Source organism: Ambystoma mexicanum, chromosome 1p (genome assembly GCF_040938575.1).
Source record: "Ambystoma mexicanum isolate Mex_15411 chromosome 1p, UKY_AmexF1_1, whole genome shotgun sequence".
Lineage (NCBI taxonomy): Eukaryota > Metazoa > Chordata > Amphibia > Caudata > Ambystomatidae > Ambystoma > Ambystoma mexicanum.
The window spans coordinates 1316572963-1316594323 of record NC_090921.1 but is presented as its reverse complement, the minus strand read 5'-3'; positions in this window follow the sequence as shown (position 1 = coordinate 1316594323).

The window sequence follows — 21361 nt, the reverse complement described above, 5'->3', positions numbered from 1 at the left end:
ACACCAATCTGCGTCTATAGCTACATATACTGTTGTAACCGGCCTAGATGAACAGCTACAAATGTGTGCCAAAATCTAATAATGTTGACACATCGCACCTTACCCTATGCATCAAAACCATGTTAACACAAAAATATCTGCATGCAGATTCATGCTGTCACATTGACCAATGTCAAACATTATGACATATTTATAAAAAACAGTAAATTTCACTGTCAGTGCAGGTATACAGTGCCCAAGAGAAATTATTGGAATTCCAACAAATCACTCAAGATATGTTGACATATGTCACCCTTTTCAAACAATTGGCCAAAGAGGCTGACTGGTCTACAGAAGCCTGTTTCACTTTGTTTCGTCGAGGATTGAATGACAAAATCAAGGATGAACTCGCCAGAGTGGGCTGCCCAAGTTCCTTCCAGGCCTTGTTGGATTTGTCTTTGCAAATTGATTTCCACATCCAGGAAAGAAAGGCAGAAAAGAAAAGAACACACTCCTTGCCAACAAGAACTCCTTTGGATTATCCTAGTCCAAAAGAGGGAGCTTCTATACCTTCACCAGATCCTGAGCCTATAAAACTTGGTTCCTTACGGGGACCCATTTCTTCACAAGAAAGGACTTGAAGAATCAATACTGGACTTTGCATGTATTGTGCTTCTGACAAACATGTTGTGAGAAATTGCCCAATAGCTCCACCTCAGCGTTCAGGAAACGCCAGCTCCCGATCTTGAACGGAGCCCAGCTTCGGGAGAAAGGTACATGCTCTGAATCTTCTCCAAGCAAAAGCAGTCAACTCACAAATAGCTTGGTGATTCTTCAGGTGTTCCTGTCAATTACCAATAAGGAAATGTTTCCCGTCCTGGCCATGGTCGATTGCCGAGCAATGGGCATATTCCTGGACCATGATTGGGCTTTGAATCACCATATCACTGGGAAATCCAAGTATATCATACAGGCAGTTGAAGGAATTGATGGGAAACCATTATCTTCAGGGCCCATACCTCAGCAAACCACGGAATTGGCACCAACAATAAACAACCATCAGGAGCATTTCAACATCATAAAGGCTGCCCATTACCCGATGGTTCTGGGCATGCCTTGGCTTCAAAGACACAATCCGTATATCAATTGGGCAGCAGGTTCCTTGTTTCTAGGATCAGAATATCGTCTTTCACATTGCCTGTTCCAGGGTACACAACCCAATTCCTCAGAAAACCTGTATTCCAAGAAACCATCCATTAGTGTGTCCAACGTTACTCAGGTGCCTGAGCCCTACCAGCAATTCTCAGATGTATTCTCATCAGATATCGTTCAAGCATTACCTCCCCACCGACCTGAGTATTGTGCCATTGAAACTGACGACTCTGTAGTCATACCATTTGGTAGGATGTTCATACTTATTGAACCTGAGAAGAGAGCGCTACGAGAATACTTAGACACCAATCTCTCCAACTGAACCATTCGCCCTTCTAAGTCCCCTGCAGGAGCGTCCTTATTCTTTGTCCCTAAGAAAGATACTAAGGAACTTCGACCCTGCCTAGACTACCGGGGTCTCAATCAGTGTACTCATAAGGACCATTATCCATTGTCACTCATCTCAGATATCCTAGAAGCAGTTCACGGCGCCATTATATTTACCAGACTTGATCTACAGGGCGCATACCATCTGATCCGGAAAAGGGAAGGCGATGAGTGGAAAACTGCCTTCAGGACACCCTTCGGCCACTTCGAGTATCTAGTGATGCCATTCAGGTTATCTAACGCTCCAGCAGTCTTTCAGCGTTTTATGGACAGGGTATTCTCAGACATGCTATTCCTTTTTGTTATCATTTATCTGGACGACATCCTGATCTATTCCAAGAATCTCACACTACATCAAGAACATATATCTCTGGTCTTACAACGTCTACGAGAGAATAATCTACTGGCTAAACCAGAGAAGTGCATTTTTCATGTTCCTACTGTTCATTATCTGGGTTTCGTCCTAGGTCCGCAAGGAATCGAAATGGATCCTGCCAAAGTCGACTCAATCCTTTTGCGGCCGACTCCCACATCAGTAAAACAAATACAATCCTTCCTGGGACTTGCAAACTTTAATCGGAAATTGATTCCTACTTTTTCTGCTATTGTACAGCCCATAGTTGTATTACAGAAGAAAGATGTGCCTTTCAACTGGACAAATAACCAAGAAGCTGCCTTCCAAGAGCTAAAGCAAAGGTTTACCCAAGGACCCATCCTGGCTCAACCTGACATAAACAAACCTTTCCTGGTGGAAACCGACACCTCAGATTACGCCATAGGGGCTGTACTGAAACAAGAATCTGAAGATAAGAAATAACATCCCATATCTTATCTGTCTCATACTCTGAATTCTAGCGAAGTACATTACTCAGTGTTGGAAAAGGAATTGCTAGCCATCCGTCAGGCATTTACCAAGTGGCGTCATCTGCTTTTAGGTGCCAAGTTCCCAATTCAAGTTCGGACAGATCATCGGAATTTGCAGGTCCTTCAGTCCTTGGAGTGTAGAAACAGCCGTCTGGCTCGCTGGGCCTTCTTTTTTGCCCAATACCAGTTTCATATTGTCAGAGAATTCTTCCTCTGCTTGTGAAGAGTCTGATCCCCTGTCCTCCCCTTCCTCCTCACCTCTGATCTTTCGATGTGAAGCAAGCTTTGGATTGTCTTGTGTGCGATTCTTTCCCTTTTTTTTTTGCAGGGAAGGACGACCGTGAAAGGACGCCACAGTGACACCCAATGGGTGAACTGTGGCTACCCTCCTCAGCCGTAATACGGTGGGGAAAAAGCCGGCGGCATAAAAAACCCCAGAAAGGAATCTTTCAACTGAAGAGATGAGTGAACTCGGAATATCCGGATCAACCAGGGTAGGTCCAGTAGTAGTAAGTTTGGATCGCCACAACAATGTACAGGAAAAGGCAGGCAGTCCGTAGGCAAGCAGGAGTCGGTGCACAGGAAGAACAACAAAGTCACTGGGATAAGGCAAGGCAGTCCGTTACACAGAATGTGGTCGATACACGGGTAAACTCGTAGGTAAGACTGGAAGGAGGAAATGGAGGGAGGTAAGGCTGAAGTAAAGGAACACCAGACGGGAGGACGGGACAGGAGGAAGAAGGGAGCGGAAGGTAGAAGGATAAGGGTAAGGAACGGAGGCGAAGAGAAATGGTGGAAATACCAAGGGCAAGGACGGGAGGAAAGCGAGGCGAGAAAGAGAGGGCAAAAACTCTGAAGAGCGAGTACAAGGAGAACGAAAGCGCAGGCGATCAGGAAAACTGTTCGTTGCAACGCATCCGACCCCGGAAGTGAGCGGCTTATAAATGGGCGTCGGAATGCGTTAAAAAGACTAGACTCGTACTCTGCGTTTCGTTGTACGTAAAGGAACCAGTAATGGAGGACGCAGCTTCCATTTAGTCCACAGCCGCCAGTTTCCTTGAGGTATGACAGTATGCCCCCTCCTAAGGTCCACGCCTCCTGGCTTGCTCGGATTATTGCGATGGAACTTGAACAACAGCAAGGGGGTATTCAAATGTGATCTAGGTTCCCAGGTGTTTTCTGAAATAGGGTATCCTTTCCAACGAATCAAGTATTCTAAGCGTCCTCTATGATACCGGGAGTCACATATCTGGGCCACCTCATAGATATCATTAGAAGGGTCGTTGGGTACAGAGTTGCGGCTTGTCTTTCGGGTCCATCTATCTTCAACAAAAGATTTTAGTTGAGAAGCGTGAAATACCGGATGAACGCGGCGTAAGCTTGATGGTAGCTGAAGACGAAAGGCCACAGGGTTTATAACCCGAGAGATTTTGTAGGGCCCAATATATCTCGGGGATAGTTTTGAAGGATGTACCCAACGTGGTAGGAATTTGGTTGACAGGAGTACTTTAGAACCAACACCCCATTCTGGAACTGGTCTGCGGCGTTTATCTGCTTGGGTCCTGTTTCTTTCTTGGGCCTCCCTCAATCCCAGCCTAGCTTGGTTATGTGCCTCTCGGATAGTTGCCAATGAGACCTCGGCCGAAGGAACAGAACCCTCTATGTCAACTAATGGAAGTAAGGTGCGGGGATGGTAACCATAAGTGCAGAAAAAAGGGCTGATTCCGAGGGCAGAGTGTTTGGCGTGATTATAGGAAAATTCCGCCATAGGAAGTATCTGGACCCAATTGTCTTGCTGTTGGTTAACGAAACACCGGAGATACTGTTCTAATGTCCCGTTAAGGCGTTCCGTCTGTCCGTTGGATTGTGGATGGAATCCCGAGGTGAGGGCCCTCTCTATACCCAAACCTTTACAGAGAGCGGACCAGAAATGGGATGTATACTGGCTGCCTCTGTCCGAAATGATCTTAGTGGGTAGACCATGTAACCTGAATATGTCCTTCAGGAATATTTCCGCCATACTGGAGGCAGAAGGTACTTTGGGCAAGGGTGAGAAATGTGCCAACTTTGTGAAAGAATCAATCACCACCATGATACAGGTACAACCTTGTGACTCTGGTAAGTCAACGATGAAATCAGTAGATATAGTGGACCAAGGACCCGTAGGAAGGGCACAGGGTTCCAATAATCCCAGGGGTCGTTGCGTGGTGGATTTGTTCCGAAGGCAGGTGGTACAAGACTGTACATATTGTTTGGTATCTTCTCTCATGTTGGGCCAGAAGAAGTGTCGTATTAGAAAATCCTGTGTACAACGAATACCACGATGTCCGGCAAACTTTGAGTCATGACACCAGGATAACGCCGTCTTCCTTAATGCTGGCGTGGGTACGTACAATTTATCTTTTACCAGATAAAGTCTGTCTTTAATGACATACTCCGACCGGTTGTCATGCATTTCATCCTCGAATCTTCCTCTTGAATTGTCCCTGACACGTTGTAAAAAGGTAGAAACAACTCCAATTCTTTGTGTTCTAGGAAACATCAACTCCTTTGTGGATTCCGATTCAGACAGATAATCACTGCGCCGGGACAGGGCATCAGCTACCAGGTTTTGTTCACCTGGGATATAGGTGATCTCGAAGTCAAACTGGGCAAAGAAATGTGCCCATCTTGCCTGCCTAGTGTTATAGCACTCAAATTGACGTAACACTTGCAGATTTTTGTGATCAGTCCGAAGGGTAAAAGGATGTTCCCCACCTTGGAGGAGGTGACGCCATTCAGCACAGGCTAGTTTCATTGCGAGTAACTCTCGCTCTATAACTGAGTAATTCCGTTGACTGATGTTCAGGGTTTTGGAGAAATAGGACACCGGGTGTTCCTTACCATGGTGTTCTTGTAGCAAGACCGCTCCTACAGCGGCTGAAGAGGCGTCAGTCTCCACGATGAAAGGACTGTGCTGATCGGGTTGTCTCAGGACAGGAGCTGAACAAAAGGTCTGTTTTAGTTGTTGAAAACTCCTCTCCGCCTGAGGAGACCATTGAAATGGAGAGGAGGATTTCTTCAGAAGAGTGGTCATAGGAAGTACCTGTAGAGAGAAATTTGGGATGAATTTTCGATAGAAGTTAGAAAGGCCAAGAAATCTCTGAATGTCCTTAACCGTCTTAGGGAATGGCCAGTCAAGGATGGAATTGACTTTTTGAGGGTCCATTGCAATGCCCTCTGAGGAAAGGATGTAACCTAAGTAGGAAATGGATTTAGCCGAAAAGACACATTTTTCAAGTTTAACAGAAAGATGGTTTTTTTGCAACCTGTGGAATACCTCCAGGACGTGGGCGACATGTTCTTCTTGTGTGCGAGAGAAAACAAGGATATCATCTAGGTAGATGAGTACTGAATGACCCAAGAGATCAGAAAAAAGTCTGTCCATGAAGCGTTGGAAAATGGAAGGGGCATTGACAAGGCCAAATGGCATCACTTGATATTCATAAAGTCCAAAGGGGGTCCTAAACGCAGTCTTCCACTCATCTCCAGAGTGAATACGAAGCAAATGATATGCGTTCCGTAAATCTAGTTTAGTAAATATTGTGGCCGACTGAACGGCGTGAATGATTTCTGAGATGAGAGGCATGGGATACCTGTCTTTTGTAGTTACCTTGTTTAGTCCCCTGTAATCGATACACGGACGCAGTTCTAGTGTGTCTTTCTTGGGAATAAAAAATAAAGAGGCACCAGCAGGAGATCTAGAAGGCCTGATCAGGTCATTGGCCAGATTCTTATCAAGGTATTCTCGCAGATATCTTCTTTCTTGGAGTGTCAAAGAAAACATACGACAAAAAGGGACCAAAGCCCCCGGATGCAGATCAATTTTGCAATCTTCAGGTCTGTGAGGAGGAAGCTCAAGAGGTATCTTCTCTGTAACTACATCAGTGTATTCATTGAGAAAGGAAGGTAAACAATGTATTGTCTTTGATTCTGTACCGTTGGTGGTTTGGATAGTAGTAAAGGTAGGTTTGGGCAGACAGTTCTTTTTACAGAAGGTGGAGTGAAAACTTAAAAGGTTACTGGTCCAATCTATAGAAGGGTTGTGTCGACGGAGCCAACGTATGCCCAGAATGAGAGGGAAGTGTGCTGCTCGGATAATGTCAAAGGATAGACGTTCAGAATGTTCCATGATGCACACAGTGAGGATCTCTGTGGAATGAGTAATCAGGCCTGAGCTTAAAGGTTCTCCATCAACACCTTCCACTTTCTGATCTTCGGTCTTGGCTACTCGGATGAGTCCGTGGCTTTCTGCCCACTGAGTGTCTATGAAATTGCCAGCGGCCCCACAATCCAGAAGAGCCTGGGTCTGAATGGAGGTCCTGCCGATAAGTAGGGTAACTGCCATCACCATGAGTCGGTCATCATTACTTCCTTCCAATGTAGTGATTGAAAGGGTCACAAAGGGACTAGGACTCATCCCTCGGTAGTGTGTCCCCAAACTTACCGAGGGTGCCCGTTTCCCGAGCGTCTCGGGGGTACATCTGGGCAGTCTCGAAGTAAATGCGTCGAAGATCCACAGTACATACACAGACTTCCTTCCCGTCTTCTTCTGCGTTCTTCCACCGTGAGAGGGGCACGAGTCGTGCCTATCTGCATAGGTTCTTCTCGCGTGGAGCGTGTCGAGGAAGGTGATGTCAGAGGGAGGGAAACAGGAGGTATAGGGATCCCCATCTTTGTCTTTCGACGCTCTGCTCGTCGTTCGGTTAATCGGAAATCAATTCGCAATGTAGCTGTGATGAGATCTGTAAAGGTGAGAGGTCTTTCTATGCGTGCTAGTTCGTCTTTGAGTTCTTCTCGCAGACCTCTTCGGAATATGGCGTATTGTGCCTGTTCTTGCCAGCCCGCCTCAGCGGCTATTTGTTTGAACAACGTGATGTAGGACATTAAGTCGGAGTTCCCTTGTCTAATGTCCAACAGGTCCTCCGAGGCCAAATACGTACTCTCAGTACGTAGGAAGGTCTGCTTCATCAATGTCTTGAAAGCTTCATAGTCTTGTAACACGGGATCTGCTCTGTTGACCAGTGGGGTAGCCCAGGCCAGAGCATTGCCTGACATGTGAGTAATCATGAATCCGACCTTAGCGTGTCCGGAAGCAAATGCATGGGAACGGAATGAAAAATGTAAGTTACAAGCATCCAAGAACTCAAAACAAACATTCAAATTCTTGGGCGTCCCTTCAAACTTCCCCGAGACTAAGGGCAAGGGAGGAAGATCCGAGGTAGGTGGGTCCCGTTCCGCCATCCTCTGCTGTAAGGCGGCATTAGCGCCCTTAAGATTTTGAACTTCTAAGTTCAGGCTCTGGACCGCTGCCACTAACTCCTGCACCTGTTGTGGAGTAGCCATAGGGTTTTGCGGGCGTTGCAATCTGTCAGAGAATTCTTCCTCTGCTTGTGAAGAGTCTGATCCCCTGTCCTCCCCTTCCTCCTCACCTCTGATCTTTCGATGTGAAGCAAGCTTCGGATTGTCTTGTGTGCGATTCTTTCCCTTTTTTTTTTGCAGGGAAGGACGACCGTGAAAGGACGCCACAGTGACACCCAATGGGTGAACTGTGGCTACCCTCCTCAGCCGTAATACGGTGGGGAAAAAGCCGGCGGCATAAAAAACCCCAGAAAGGAATGTTTCAACTGAAGAGATGAGTGAACTCGGAATATCCGGATCAACCAGGGTAGGTCCAGTAGTAGTAAGTTTGGATCGCCACAACAATGTACAGGAAAAGGCAGGCAGTCCGTAGGCAAGCAGGAGTCGGTGCACAGGAAGAACAACAAAGTCACTGGGATAAGGCAAGGCAGTCCGTTACACAGAATGTGGTCGATACACGGGTAAACTCGTAGGTAAGACTGGAAGGAGGAAATGGAGGGAGGTAAGGCTGAAGTAAAGGAACACCAGACGGGAGGACGGGACAGGAGGAAGAAGGGAGCGGAAGGTAGAAGGATAAGGGTAAGGAACGGAGGCGAAGAGAAATGGTGGAAATACCAAGGGCAAGGACGGGAGGAAAGCGAGGCGAGAAAGAGAGGGCAAAAACTCTGAAGAGCGAGTACAAGGAGAACGAAAGCGCAGGCGATCAGGAAAACTGTTCGTTGCAACGCATCCGACCCCGGAAGTGAGCGGCTTATAAATGGGCGTCGGAATGCGTTAAAAAGACTAGACTCGTACTCTGCGTTTCGTTGTACGTAAAGGAACCAGTAATGGAGGACGCAGCTTCCATTTAGTCCACAGCCGCCAGGTTCCTTGAGGTATGACACATATACACCACCTTCCAGGAACAACCAACATTATTGCTGACGCCTTATCCAGACGACCAGACTATGAACCTGACGAAACCTGTGCCCTTCCAAAAATGTTTCCTGAGTCTGTCTTTATCACCAAGGCCAATTCTTTACTGGATAACATCTGTTCAGAAACCCCCACACTCAGATCTATGGAAGGAATACACTAAGACGAACAGGTGGGCTTTCACTGCTAAAGACGGTTACCATTTCAAGGAGAAGTGCCTGGTTATACCCACACAAGAATTGAGGTTGAAGATAATAAACCTCTGTCATGATACCTTCCATTCTGGACATCGGGGCATTATGGCAACTCTTAGACACAAGCAGAGGAACTTTTGGTGGCCCAAAATGGCCGAAGATATAAAGTCTTACATCCACGCCTGCGCTGTATGTAGCCAGAACAAGTGTGACAATAAGACCAGCTGGCCTTCTGTATCAACCTGCATTACCGGACCGACCTTGGGAGACAATTGCCACAGACTTTATTGTGGAACTACCTCCGTCCAAGGGCATCACAACCATCATAGTTACCATCGACCTGTTTTCCCATATGGCCCATTTTGTTCCCTTGGAAAAACTACCATCAGCCCAAGAAATGGCAGGTATTTTCTTAAACCATATTTTCAGACTTCATGCGTGCCTTATCTTCAGGATATCATCCTCAAACCAACGTGATAACAGAACGAGTTAATCAAACACTTGAACAATACCTACGATGCTTTGCCTCCAAAGTCCAGGATGATTGGTCTGTCTTGATCCCAGTGGCTGAATTTGCTTACAACAACTCTGATCATGCTGCCATTAAAACCAGACCGTTCTTTTGCGCCCAAGGATTTCATCTATCTGTCTTACCTATAGTCCTGCCTCACTCCACCCCAGTGCCATAGGTCGAATCCTGGATAGAGCATTTGGTCGCGGTACACAAGGATGTAAAAGGGCAGTTGGTAAAGGCCAGGATGGATGTCAAACAATATGCTGATACCGGGAGAAGACCCAGGCCTAAAAACGCCACCGGCGACAAGGTCTGGCTTTCTTCCAGACTCTTGCCTCCACACTTAAGACCCAACAAGCTGGCTCCACGCTTTTATGGGCCTTTTGCGATTAAAGAAATCATCAATCCTGTAGCCTTCAGACTACAATTACCAGAATCATGGAAAAGGATCCATCCCGTTTTTCACACCTCCTTGCTAAAACCGTATTCTCAAACCACCAGGACCACTCCTCGACCTACCCCTGTACTTAACAATGAACAAGTAGAATTTGAAGTTTCCAGGATTTGTGACTCCAGATATTGGAGTGATCGTCTACAATATTTGGTGGAATGGAAAGGATATCCACCCAGCGAACGCACTTGGGAAACTATGTCCAATATGAATGCCCCCCGTTTGCTACGACGGTTCCACTTAACCCATCCGGGCAAACCAGGTGGAATGCAGTTTAAGATGGGGCATGCTGTCATGATTCGTTGCTTCCGCCCTTTCTGGACTATGTGGTCCATAAGACACTGAAACATTCCTTCAAGGGTAATTCCTTCATGGCCAACGCTAGTGAAGAGCCACCGCTCTAGTGTTTCCAGGGATTTGCCATTTACTTGGAAACAGACACACCCCACGGCTCTGCGTGTCTCAACGCTACCTTTCCGAAACTTAAGCAAGTGTTGTCATTCTTTCTCTTTTGTGCTTTTAATCGTATTTTCCCTCCAGGCAGTTTTCGCCCCTTCCACTCCTCCCGCTGTATTCCCTTGCGCTCCTGCTTCACACTCATTCCCCATCCGCTGTTGGTATGAGTCCTGGTTCCCTCCTGGCTTCCTTCCTCCCCGGAACCTCTTTCTGATCCTTCCTGGAATTCTGAACGCACACTTACTATGGTCAGATTCCACCCTGCACACTGACGACTGAGGACACACGACCGTGCCTTTACAAGACCCGAGTCGTTCGGAAAAAAGAAAAACCTGAGACCAAGACTTCGAAAGATAAACAGGTTAGATTCCAGGCTAAGTGTGACAATACTTGAATGTATTACCATAATTGGTAGGCACTGGTGCGCTGACATTTCCCTAACCTTGCACATAGGTTAACAACTTCGTTTTTTTTAACATAAATGCAATATCCCTTTCAGGGTTTTTGTCATGTATCGACAATATCGACCCTTCTGGTCTGCCTGGTCCTTCAGACAATAGACCTTATGCAGTCACATTTAATATGGCCGACGCTATGTCCAGGAGCGGTCTAGTTGTCCGTGCGGACCTCATGCTTCCTTGAAAACAGTCACGCACCCGCGCTTCCGCGTGTCTCAAAGCTCTGCTTGCCTGCTCTTTGCCCGGCAAGTTGTGTACTTGCGTTAGCCCTTTCCCTTCGTAAGCCCTGGTTTCCAATTCCTTTCCTTCCTGGTTACCCCTTTTCCCAGTGCTCTCTCAAAACCCCTATCCCTGTATTTTTATCCTGGTTCCGTCCTGGTCTCTTCCTGAACTCTTCCTGGAACAACTGAACGTACCCCAGCCTCAGCGTCTCCGCATCCGGGAGCCGTGAACCTCCGCGTCTCTCCGAAGTCCAGCAGACTGGATTCAGAAGACTCCAGAGCCTACCTTTACAAGGCACGGTCATCCAGGAAAAAGAAACCCGCGCACTCAAAGAAGAAAATCACAAGAAGCAAACAGGTGAGTCACGGATCGGAGGACTCGGATTCTGACAGTTTGAAGGAATTGTCTTTCGAATATGATGTTATTTTGGATGGTGCATTAATTTGTGCAGCGGCATGGTAACTGTAACATGGTTTGGGCCAAGCAAACGCTTACATACTGATAATAGTGTGTTTTGACCCAAAATATGGCCGTCTTGGTCATTGCAACAAAGGCAGGACAAGCCGGTTGTCATGACAATGTCCGACAACAGAAGCCTAGCACAGATTTAATGGCCGAAATCGGCCCGAGACACAGCCTAGCAGCCGTAGCAGAGGAGCTACTCACTGTCGGTATGTATCTTGATGCATGAGCACTGTGGATTTGTGTAATTGGGAATGCATTTTAATCCCAAGAATTAATGTACGGGTGAACGCTGACAGTCTGGGATCACTGTGAATTAGGTGCACTGTTGATCACACACGCTACTTTGTGAGGCGTTTTTGAAGTAGAAATGGGTTTCTGTGTCCATGCGGCACGTTTAACCGTAATGCCGTAGTTGAAGGTGCTATTTCTGGAAACTGTAATGGTTTGTTTGATCTAATGCTTAAGTGGGACACTGTCGTGTCTAATTGGTTTCTGTGTATGAGCGAACGTAAGGCAGCATTAAAGAGATGGATTATTAACCCAAACCGCTTTTACAGCTATCGCCGACGTACAAAAACACTTTTGCACAGCTTGCTTTTGAATACTTACTTCGCTCAGAGAGGGCAGCAGTCAGTTAAACGTGCAATTTCCATAGGTTAAGAGTGTGCCAAATGTGACAGCCAGTTAACAGGGCTAACCAGGATATTGCAGATTGTAATAACACAATGACAGTTAACAGAGGTATGTTTTATTTAGGGATCTAACCCGGTTATTACTACGGCAAAAGACCTCACAACATATGCTTATGTAACACAGAAATCAGGTAAATGTTTATATTATTTTCAAGGTTTCTTTGAGCTATGCACGTGCTTGAAATGGGAATTATGCTGGCTCACCATGGTGGCTGATATAACGAAATCGACTACACTTGCTTGGGTAGGTGCTATATGCTGTTCTTCTTGGGGCATCCAACTTAATAGAGTTATGTTTATTCAAGTCTAACGAAATATACTTAACATACATGTTTTGTGACATTTGGCTCTTATGTATGTAGATCTCCAACTAAATAACGTTTTTTTCTTCCTTTTGTATCTGTGATGTTATGTTTTTTGTTTTGTTTTTTGTGTTACCTCAATATCCTTCCCTATCACCCATCCCTTCTTTTCTCTGTCTTGCATAGACACAAATGAATTCAGTTTAATGCATTGCATCATATATATTATTTCATTGATGTTATTTCATGGTTTTGATGTTCCATTTGTGTTTGATTCCTAATTTGATGTCTATAGCCCTGGTTTTTAAAAGGCATTCATATTTGCCAAACACTTGTCACCGTTCAGAGGGCAATATAAGAATTATTTCTAGAACTGAATGTGCTAATAAACAGCAGTTCTGGAATGATTGAACAATTTAGTGTGGTGCATTTGTATGCAGGACAGTGGTGTTCCATGTTATTTACTCTTATAACCAATCCTCAAATGTTGTATGCTAACTTTATGTGCCTTCTCGCTAGACTCAGAAGTGACAGCAATGCCTCTTTAGCTTTTCTACAATCGGAGTTAAACCAGGGAGAAATCTTTGCAAGCTTCCGCTTAACCCATGGTTTTCCAGGTTAAAACCTGGTTATAAGCTCAGAGGTTAATCAAACTATTTCAGATAGGATCTCTCCATCTCCACAAGTGGGTAAACATATGTTTTCAATGGAGGGTAAAATAGACAAATAAATTGGGGACTTTGACTCCGTTGCCAAGATAACTGTACGTCTAGCGTTCCCAGCTAGTCTAATTGGTACACTAGATTGATTTTTCACTCGTTTTTTGCCACACCATCTTAGCCCAATTAAAAGGGGTTTATGATTACTAACAAAGTGCTCCAGAATAACAAACTCCTCAACTTCCTCCAAATCACTCATCTTAATCCAGATATAATCGATCTTGGAAGAACGTCCAGGGCTGAAAAAGGTGTCCTTTCCAGGTCTATCCTCCAAACGCCTACCATTACACGCCCTCATATTAAGCCCACATAGTAGCCTTGCTGAATCCATGGCATTTCTATGGGCCCTTGTTGGATAGCTAGCCTCCAGAGACAGGATTTCCCAAACAGCTTTCATATCATCCCACAGCACCTCGAGCTCCCGCAGGGCTTCTAACTGGTTATTAAAGTCGCCATGACAATAATATGTCCCACCCTCAGCATCTTGGGGTCCCAATTACTCACTGTGTTGCAGATCAGAGTCAAAGTCACCAATGGCTTGGGCCCATATGGCCTGTTATAAACATTATAAATAAGCAAAATGAGCCCTTCTTAATTGATACAAGTGATGATTTGCAGGTCCGGTGTACTCTTTCCTTCACATGTTAGGTTTCCATCCCAAATCCGCTGCCGCCAGGGTCAACAGTCCCCCCGCCCGCACAGCCTTTGTCTAGTCCCCTTTTGAGCTGGTGAATTGAATGCTGAAAACCCGGGAATTTCAATGGCATCCACCGCCCATATATCCTGGAGGCAAATGATGTCATGTGAGGCTATAAAGGCTATTCATTTAGGATCCACCAGGTGCCTAGAACTCCCTGCTGCATTCCAAAACAAAAGCTTCGTACTGTTGGGGGCAGATGAATCAGTCAACGGAGGGGCAGATTGTCAGTGCACCTCGCCCAAGTCCACTTCGCCTGAGGTAGAACTCAGAACACACATGTGCGGTTGGCCTCTAGAAGGGAGCCTTACATGGATCACAGGTAACAAATGTCTCAGAGAAGTAGTAGAACCTCAAGGGGCGGGGATAAGTCATGGTCTCCATTGACAGGAGTCCTTCTATCATGATTGGATTTGTGAAGACCAGTGCCACAAAATCCAACAACCCATGGCGCATGGAACCCCTACAAGTCCCTATAATATCCGCTCTGATGACATACACCCCCTCACATACCAAATCCAATAGATGCCCTTGTTAATCAGAGAACCTGTATTTTCAAAAGCACCCAAGATAAGTTTGGGACCATTACACATAAATGCCATGAAAATTGGAAACCGTCCCAGGGGCAACAGAGACACAACAGCTTGGTTGGGGAATGATCCTATTGCCACCATACCTGGGTTCCCTCATTCTCTGAGAAAGATGTGTTGCCACATGTTTGTTAATAGTATTGGTGATGGATTTAGCCCATGGCAGGACCTTTGCTATACAAATACGTGGTGGCTTTAATACCTTGTTCCCCACAATCTTATTAGCTATGTTCGCCCTGGACCAGATCTCCCCATCACCTGCATCCTTAGGTGGAGCAACGTAATTCACAGAATTGGGCTGTAATTTGGTGGTCAAACGTATAATCTCCGTCTGGGCTTCCAAGGGTTTTTTCCCACTGGGATTTCACAATGCTTGACAAGCTAGCGACCATCCCCTCGATGGTACCCATCTCCAACAATAGATCTCGCAAATTAATTTGCCATTCACATTTACACTCTGCACTTATATGGACATGGCTTGGTCCAGAGCCCCCCTTCTCCACCAACCCAGATAGTACATCCTGGACACCCACACTGATCTGGGATACTCTACCAGGAGTCAAGGGCAACTTATTTGGGTTCTCTCTATTGCGCGCAGACAGATCAAGTAAGAATATGGTTGGACAGGCTAATTTCTGGAGCAATAGTATGATTCCCACCATTCTTGGCCTCTGGAGAGTTCTCTGGAACCTCCCCCCCTCTCTACCTCGACCATAGCAAACTTAACCAAGCTGATGGTAGATTCAATAGATGAATTTTGGGATGGTATCTGAATAGCGGGCGGTTGGGGCACTGGTGCAATAGATTCATTACAAGCTGTAATAGAATGCACTTTAATTATGCTACCATTTTGAGATCATCCAGCCCCTACTACTTTTGGACAGTGGACTGGGAGCTGGAAGCTAACCCCACCTTCCTGGCCCACTGCCTTTCCCACAATATATTTAGCCAGGTGATGTCTGCTGGGTTGTCTTCCTTTACCGACAAAAGGATGATGGCAAGAATCCCTCCCTCTTTCATTCACAGAGTCCTGTTGACTCCATTCTTCTATTTCACCCATCACCTTGCCCCTTTCCTGTGCAATAACGCAGTTGGAGATAACGGCAGGGCATGCATGAACCATTGGTATTATACCATCCAAACCTAAAAGCAAACCTTCTATTTCACCTATTAGAACGTTTACTTCCCTGATAGGTTTGAACAGTTTATACACTTTCTTTCGGCCAACCACTAGTGAACGCTGGACGGCTAAACTTAACCAATGGACACCCCTTATTACCCTATGGGGTCCTCTGAACTATGCAAAGGATGACCCAGGGTATCAGGTATTGATAGTGATTAAAACAGTGCTAAACACTTCCAATCGACACCCAGCAATCAACGATCACTGGCTCAAAAATATAATTTTACAGTCTACAAAAACACTTAGATTTGGTAGTCAATTACCATTAGGGAACAATGACCCACACACACTGTGCGGGCAATTTAGAGTGCAAAGTACAATGTTCAACAAATGCTTAAATTAAGTTGTCAATTATCATTGGATAAAACAAAGGTCCAAACAGACCATAAAACGCACCGTAGAGTACAGGAAGAATATAAACATTTGATAGAATTAAGTTTGAAATGGGAATAACCACAACGTCCCTTTAACAATAAATATGTATGTACATTTTCCACATTATGAAAATTCATTAGAGAAAAGTTTCAAACAATCGAATCTAATAAAGTTAAAAGCATCACAAGTCACAGAGAGAACTTAAAAGTGGATGACTAAGACTCTAGAAAAACATGTAGATTCATCTATAATTTGACATCAAAGTTGGAGAACTCCCTTTCTTAAAGGACATCATACAATGTTAAAGGAGTTGCTTCACTTAAGCTATTCAAATAGTCTCCACGGTCTACGCTGAGACTTCACAGGTAATCACAAGTACTTGCTAGAAAGAGTTACTATGTGATTTCTAAGCTGAATCTAATGTGTTCTCTCTTCCTTTATCTTCAGATATCTCGAAGGATGCAGCGCGCCTGAATGTAATTATTTTGTCCCAATCCCCTATCCCCCAGTGGAGTTGGAAGTGAAAAGGAAAGCTAGAAACTGTTCCACTCTGGATGCTATAGGGAGTTTGTTGGGCCGGTGACAGCTCCTGCAGAATTCCGCAGGACTTGTTTTAACACGGTTTGCATCCAATTGCAGAATAATGAACTGATGCAAACTTTGTGTTAGTTACAGAAAGCGAAATACACCGTGCTTGTTGGCGCTCCAAACTGAAATTACAAAATGCATTTAAGATATGAAGTCAGATTTAATTGGTGTACTAAATTGCCTTATCATTTTGGCAGTTTATTAGAACTGGTGCTGCAGAAACAAAAGACCGTGGACATACACAGACAATTGTATGTGCTGCAAATCATATGAGAGCAACAACAAAGCCTTTACATTACCTCATCAAACATTGTCGCATTGCACAACAATGGATATACGGTCATACCACGAAAATGTTTAAATTGCATGATTCCCATATGTTGACGCTGGTTATTGACATAATTATTGGCACTGTGATTACTTTTTTATTATTTTTAATATTTGACATAAAAGCCATACAAACTCCCTTCATGTGCATACAGAAGCACAGACATTAACATTTTTGAAGAAATGGAATGGGATGAAAATGCAAAAGATGAAATACAAAAGATAATGCTGATCAAATTCCTAAGATAAGCAAACAAAAATGATTAAAAAACATGGCAACTAGGGACATCATTTAGAGGTTGCCCGGGGTCGCAACAGCAATCCCTGAAGTCTCCTTTCATAACCCTAAAAAACATGTTTTTTCTAAAGTCTTGTTTAAAAAAAAGAAATTGAGTCGCCTGGGCTGTGGCCAGCAGTATGTGGTCCTTTTTTCTGGAGTGGCTCGTTTTCTGGAAGCTGTAGCTGGTAAGATAGCTCAGTGGGTAGACTGCTTGCTGCTGCAATGTGTGTGTGATCTGCAGGTTGCAGATTCGACTCCAGGCAAGGTTAACAGGTTGAGTGATATTGTATGTATATGTGTTCTATATGAAGCACTTAAGCGTAAGTGCAATATAATAACACATCATTATCATTTGGCCTTGGACGCCTGCTTGCATTCACAGTATGGTAATATGGGCCTATATACACTGATATTAATGATACATATTGTGATCCATGCTTGCATGCAATGTATATCACTTTGCAGTGATACCATAACCATATTTTTCATAGTGTACTTAGAAACAAAGCTATGTGATGCCACTTCCTGTTTTGTAAAGGGGTGAAAGGTCGTGTTTCATCATTCCTGTGATGTCTCTAAAGGGTGGGGTCAGATTACATTACTTCCGGTGATGCCATTAGAGGTCAAGGGCTGTGTGATGTCACTTCCACTACCCCTGGCATTTTGGTGAAATTAGTCTCTGATGGCAACTGATTAAATTGCCTAGAAATAACTGTACAGGCATCGCTAGAAAATAACGTGACATGGAAATCTTGATGAAATGGAAAACATTTGAGTGTAACGAAATGGGATTTAAAAAGGAAACATGAAATATGCCCGAGGTTGTGCGAGAAAGCACAAAAGAGGGGAACTGTCGAAACCAACAGTACTTTTTGTTTTCCTACAAGCACTGACCATTAACATAACAGGAGTATTTGTAGAGTGCACGTTCACCCCCAGAGGTGTATCTTGGCACTAGTGACAGGCGTTTATTGTTACTTAACTTAATAACGGTACTCATTGTATTGATTTCGGAATGATGAAGGGCAGAGTGGACATACTCCGGCTGACCAATCATGTGTGGCAGAGCAACACGAGAGCCACGATTGGGGATATGACACAGTGGTGCTGGGTGTAAAGACGATCAGCTGTTAGGAGTCAGGAAAGCCTTAAGGTTGTGCGACTGTGTGATGGTTGTCTCTGTCCGGGTCCCCAGCACTCCCAATGCTGCATGATGCATTAGCAATGACACAAGGTATTCTTTCTTGCCTGAGAACTGGAATATGGGTCACATGGGTGCTAGTCACTAGACCAGGACCTGTTACCTATTTTGGAGAGATTTCATGCAGGTGGAGGTAGTGTTATTTGGGTAGGCTGAATGGAATTGTATAGGTCAAGCATGGTGCTATTAAGCTATCGGCTCAAGGTTTGATGATGTTCCGTTAGAAAGTCTATTGTTAATGTAACTGGCTAAATGTGTCTTGTCAATTTTCTGTACGAACATAATTTATTTATTTGTTTTATTTATTTGGTTTCGTATAGCGCCGCGCGGCCCAAGGGCATCTTAGCGCTTGTTACAGAAAGCTTGTTGATTGCATACTTTGGTTGTGCTCATGTGTGAAATGTAACAGAAACCCTGAGAAGTCTGTGCCAGGGTGCCTCTTATATGGGACCTGGATACTCTGCTGGTTTATTGGTCCATTTCTATGGTCCATTTCTAGACAGCTGTATGGAAATACATCTCCCACTGCTGTCGCTGCCCAGATTCACTTTTTGCATTTATTGGCAGGTTTCTAAACTACTCAGTCCTGTCAATGCCGTTGGCCTGTTGTTAGTGTAAAATAAACGAGATCTTGCACATGCCACATAGTTAATGGGACGCACTAGGCACTTAACATAATATATTGCATCAACTAGAGCCTCTAACTTCAAAGGTTCCTATTGTTGATGCTGTTCACCCCTCCTTTGAACAGGTTGCTCTGTGGGTTTCGTGCTTCCAAACTTCTTGAATCAATGGGTACAATCGTAAATATGTGCTAGTCACCTGTTGCAACCCTGGGAAGACCACCTGCAGTCAATACTGCACTAATTCTGACTACATAGTTTGCTATCTGTTTCCAAGCAAGGGAGAGCTTACCACCAGCGTGGTGACTCCTCTTTATAAAACAATGTTCATGCTACCCTTATTAAAAAAGCTGGCAGTCAATCCCGCAGAGTGACATAATAACTCCCTATTTTTTTCTAATGCCATTACCTATCCAAAGTCGTGGAGCAAGGGTTCACCTCCTAGCATCAATCCCTTCATGCTTGGGATCTGTTCTATGTCCATACAGCAGGATTCCACCATGCAAGAGTCACCGCAGCCTCCATCCTCAATGACCATGACGTGCCCGTGCCTGCCAAAAACCACTGCGTTGGTGCATTAATTCCCCTGGAACTATCGGTAGGATTTAGTTCTGTGGATAACCCCACCTTATGCTCCTGCCTCCATTATAGAAAGCAATTGGCCTGGATTTCCTCCTTAACAACAGACAGAACAGACTTGTTACTACCCTTATTTTCTATCCAAGCCTCTATTTATCAACCGATAAAGCCTTGATTTATCGACTGATATGTTTGTTGTTCTTTACTCTAACTACTCCTCTGTAATGTTTACTGAGGATGACTCAGCGCTCTCATTATATATGTTTGATTTACATTTTCTCTCAATTCCTTCCACTAAATCACTTGGATGCTCCTCCCACATGTACAACAAGCCCTGCTCAAGCATCTGAACCTTTACCAGCTGCCTGTAGGCCATCCGGAACAGGATGCAATCCCACTGGCGTAGCTTTAATGGGACACAACTACTGCCAAACAAACCTCTCAATCTGCTTTTTCTAGTTCACTTGACTTGGGTTACTCCCTTGAGCGATCTTGGATATAAAGGCACTGGGCTTCAACCTTCATAGCAACCAGCCCCAACACACTGTCCGCATTTCTACTACCTGTGGTTGCTACAGAAATATTCACTCTACCACTCCTTCCCCGGTAGCAACACAGTCATGAATGACTTCATCTCCTCTGGACTAAAATATGTCAATGCCCTCTACCTTGGTCGTCGTCCCCTCCCCTCCATATACAAATTTCCAGAATTCTGATTGCTTTTGCAGGCCTCTTGGGCCTCAGTTAGTAAGAGAATTAAGCTCAAGCCCCTTTTCATTACACACCAGCCTGGCATCATGAAACCATATTGGACCTTTACAAAACCTTCTCTAAATATCCAAAATAAAACAAAAACAACAATAAAATCACTTATATTATCAGATTTGTATATAGCGCTTCATGCTAGCTTCTGTTAGTTTCTAAGCGCTGTACAAAGAACAAAATTACTGTCAAACGTTATGATATCATCTTATTCTGAAAATCGCTGCAGGGTTTATTTTATCGTTACTAATCTGTTACAATAAACCTTGGAACATTTTGCCAATCTCCACTGGGAATAGTGTTACAAGCGTACAAGTGAGGGCGAGCTGAACTGGTTAATTGAACAGGAACAGACTAAGTCTATGTTCCATGGGGAATCATACATTTACATCTTTGCTTAGTTGATTCGTCTTTTTTCTTTACATGGTCATGATGACAACTAGTTGTATTTATTGCTAATAACTAGGATTCGCAAGGATAGCGGAGGCAAGGATGTTGCGGGAGGATAGCTCAGCGGCAACGTGCTCGTGTTGGGAACACAACGATGCAGAGCAACACAGGTTCGATCCTCGGGTCTGCGTTTTGAAACCTCTGGATATTAAACGTGTTATTAATAACTTATATTAAATGATTGGTCACTAACTGAAAACAAATTTAAAACCTCCTGGGTGGATCCCTTTTAAATTGCACGAATTAAAAATGCGTCTTTAACAGATATAGTGGAAATTTAGTTCAGTAATTTGACACTGCCGTAGATAATGTCTGTTCCTCTTTTTTCTGACCGTTACTCAATATTCGGTAGGTCCTTCATCGTCTCCAGTAGGTGTAAATGGAAGGCTGAAACACGGATTATGCCAAACTGAAAATGCCTCTAGTTCATTGACAGGCCTATCTACTAAGTCCTGGACCACTGGTAGCATAAACTTACCGGGTAAAACAGAGAACATAGCACAGCTGGTAGAGCAGGTTTCAACTCCTTACACCCC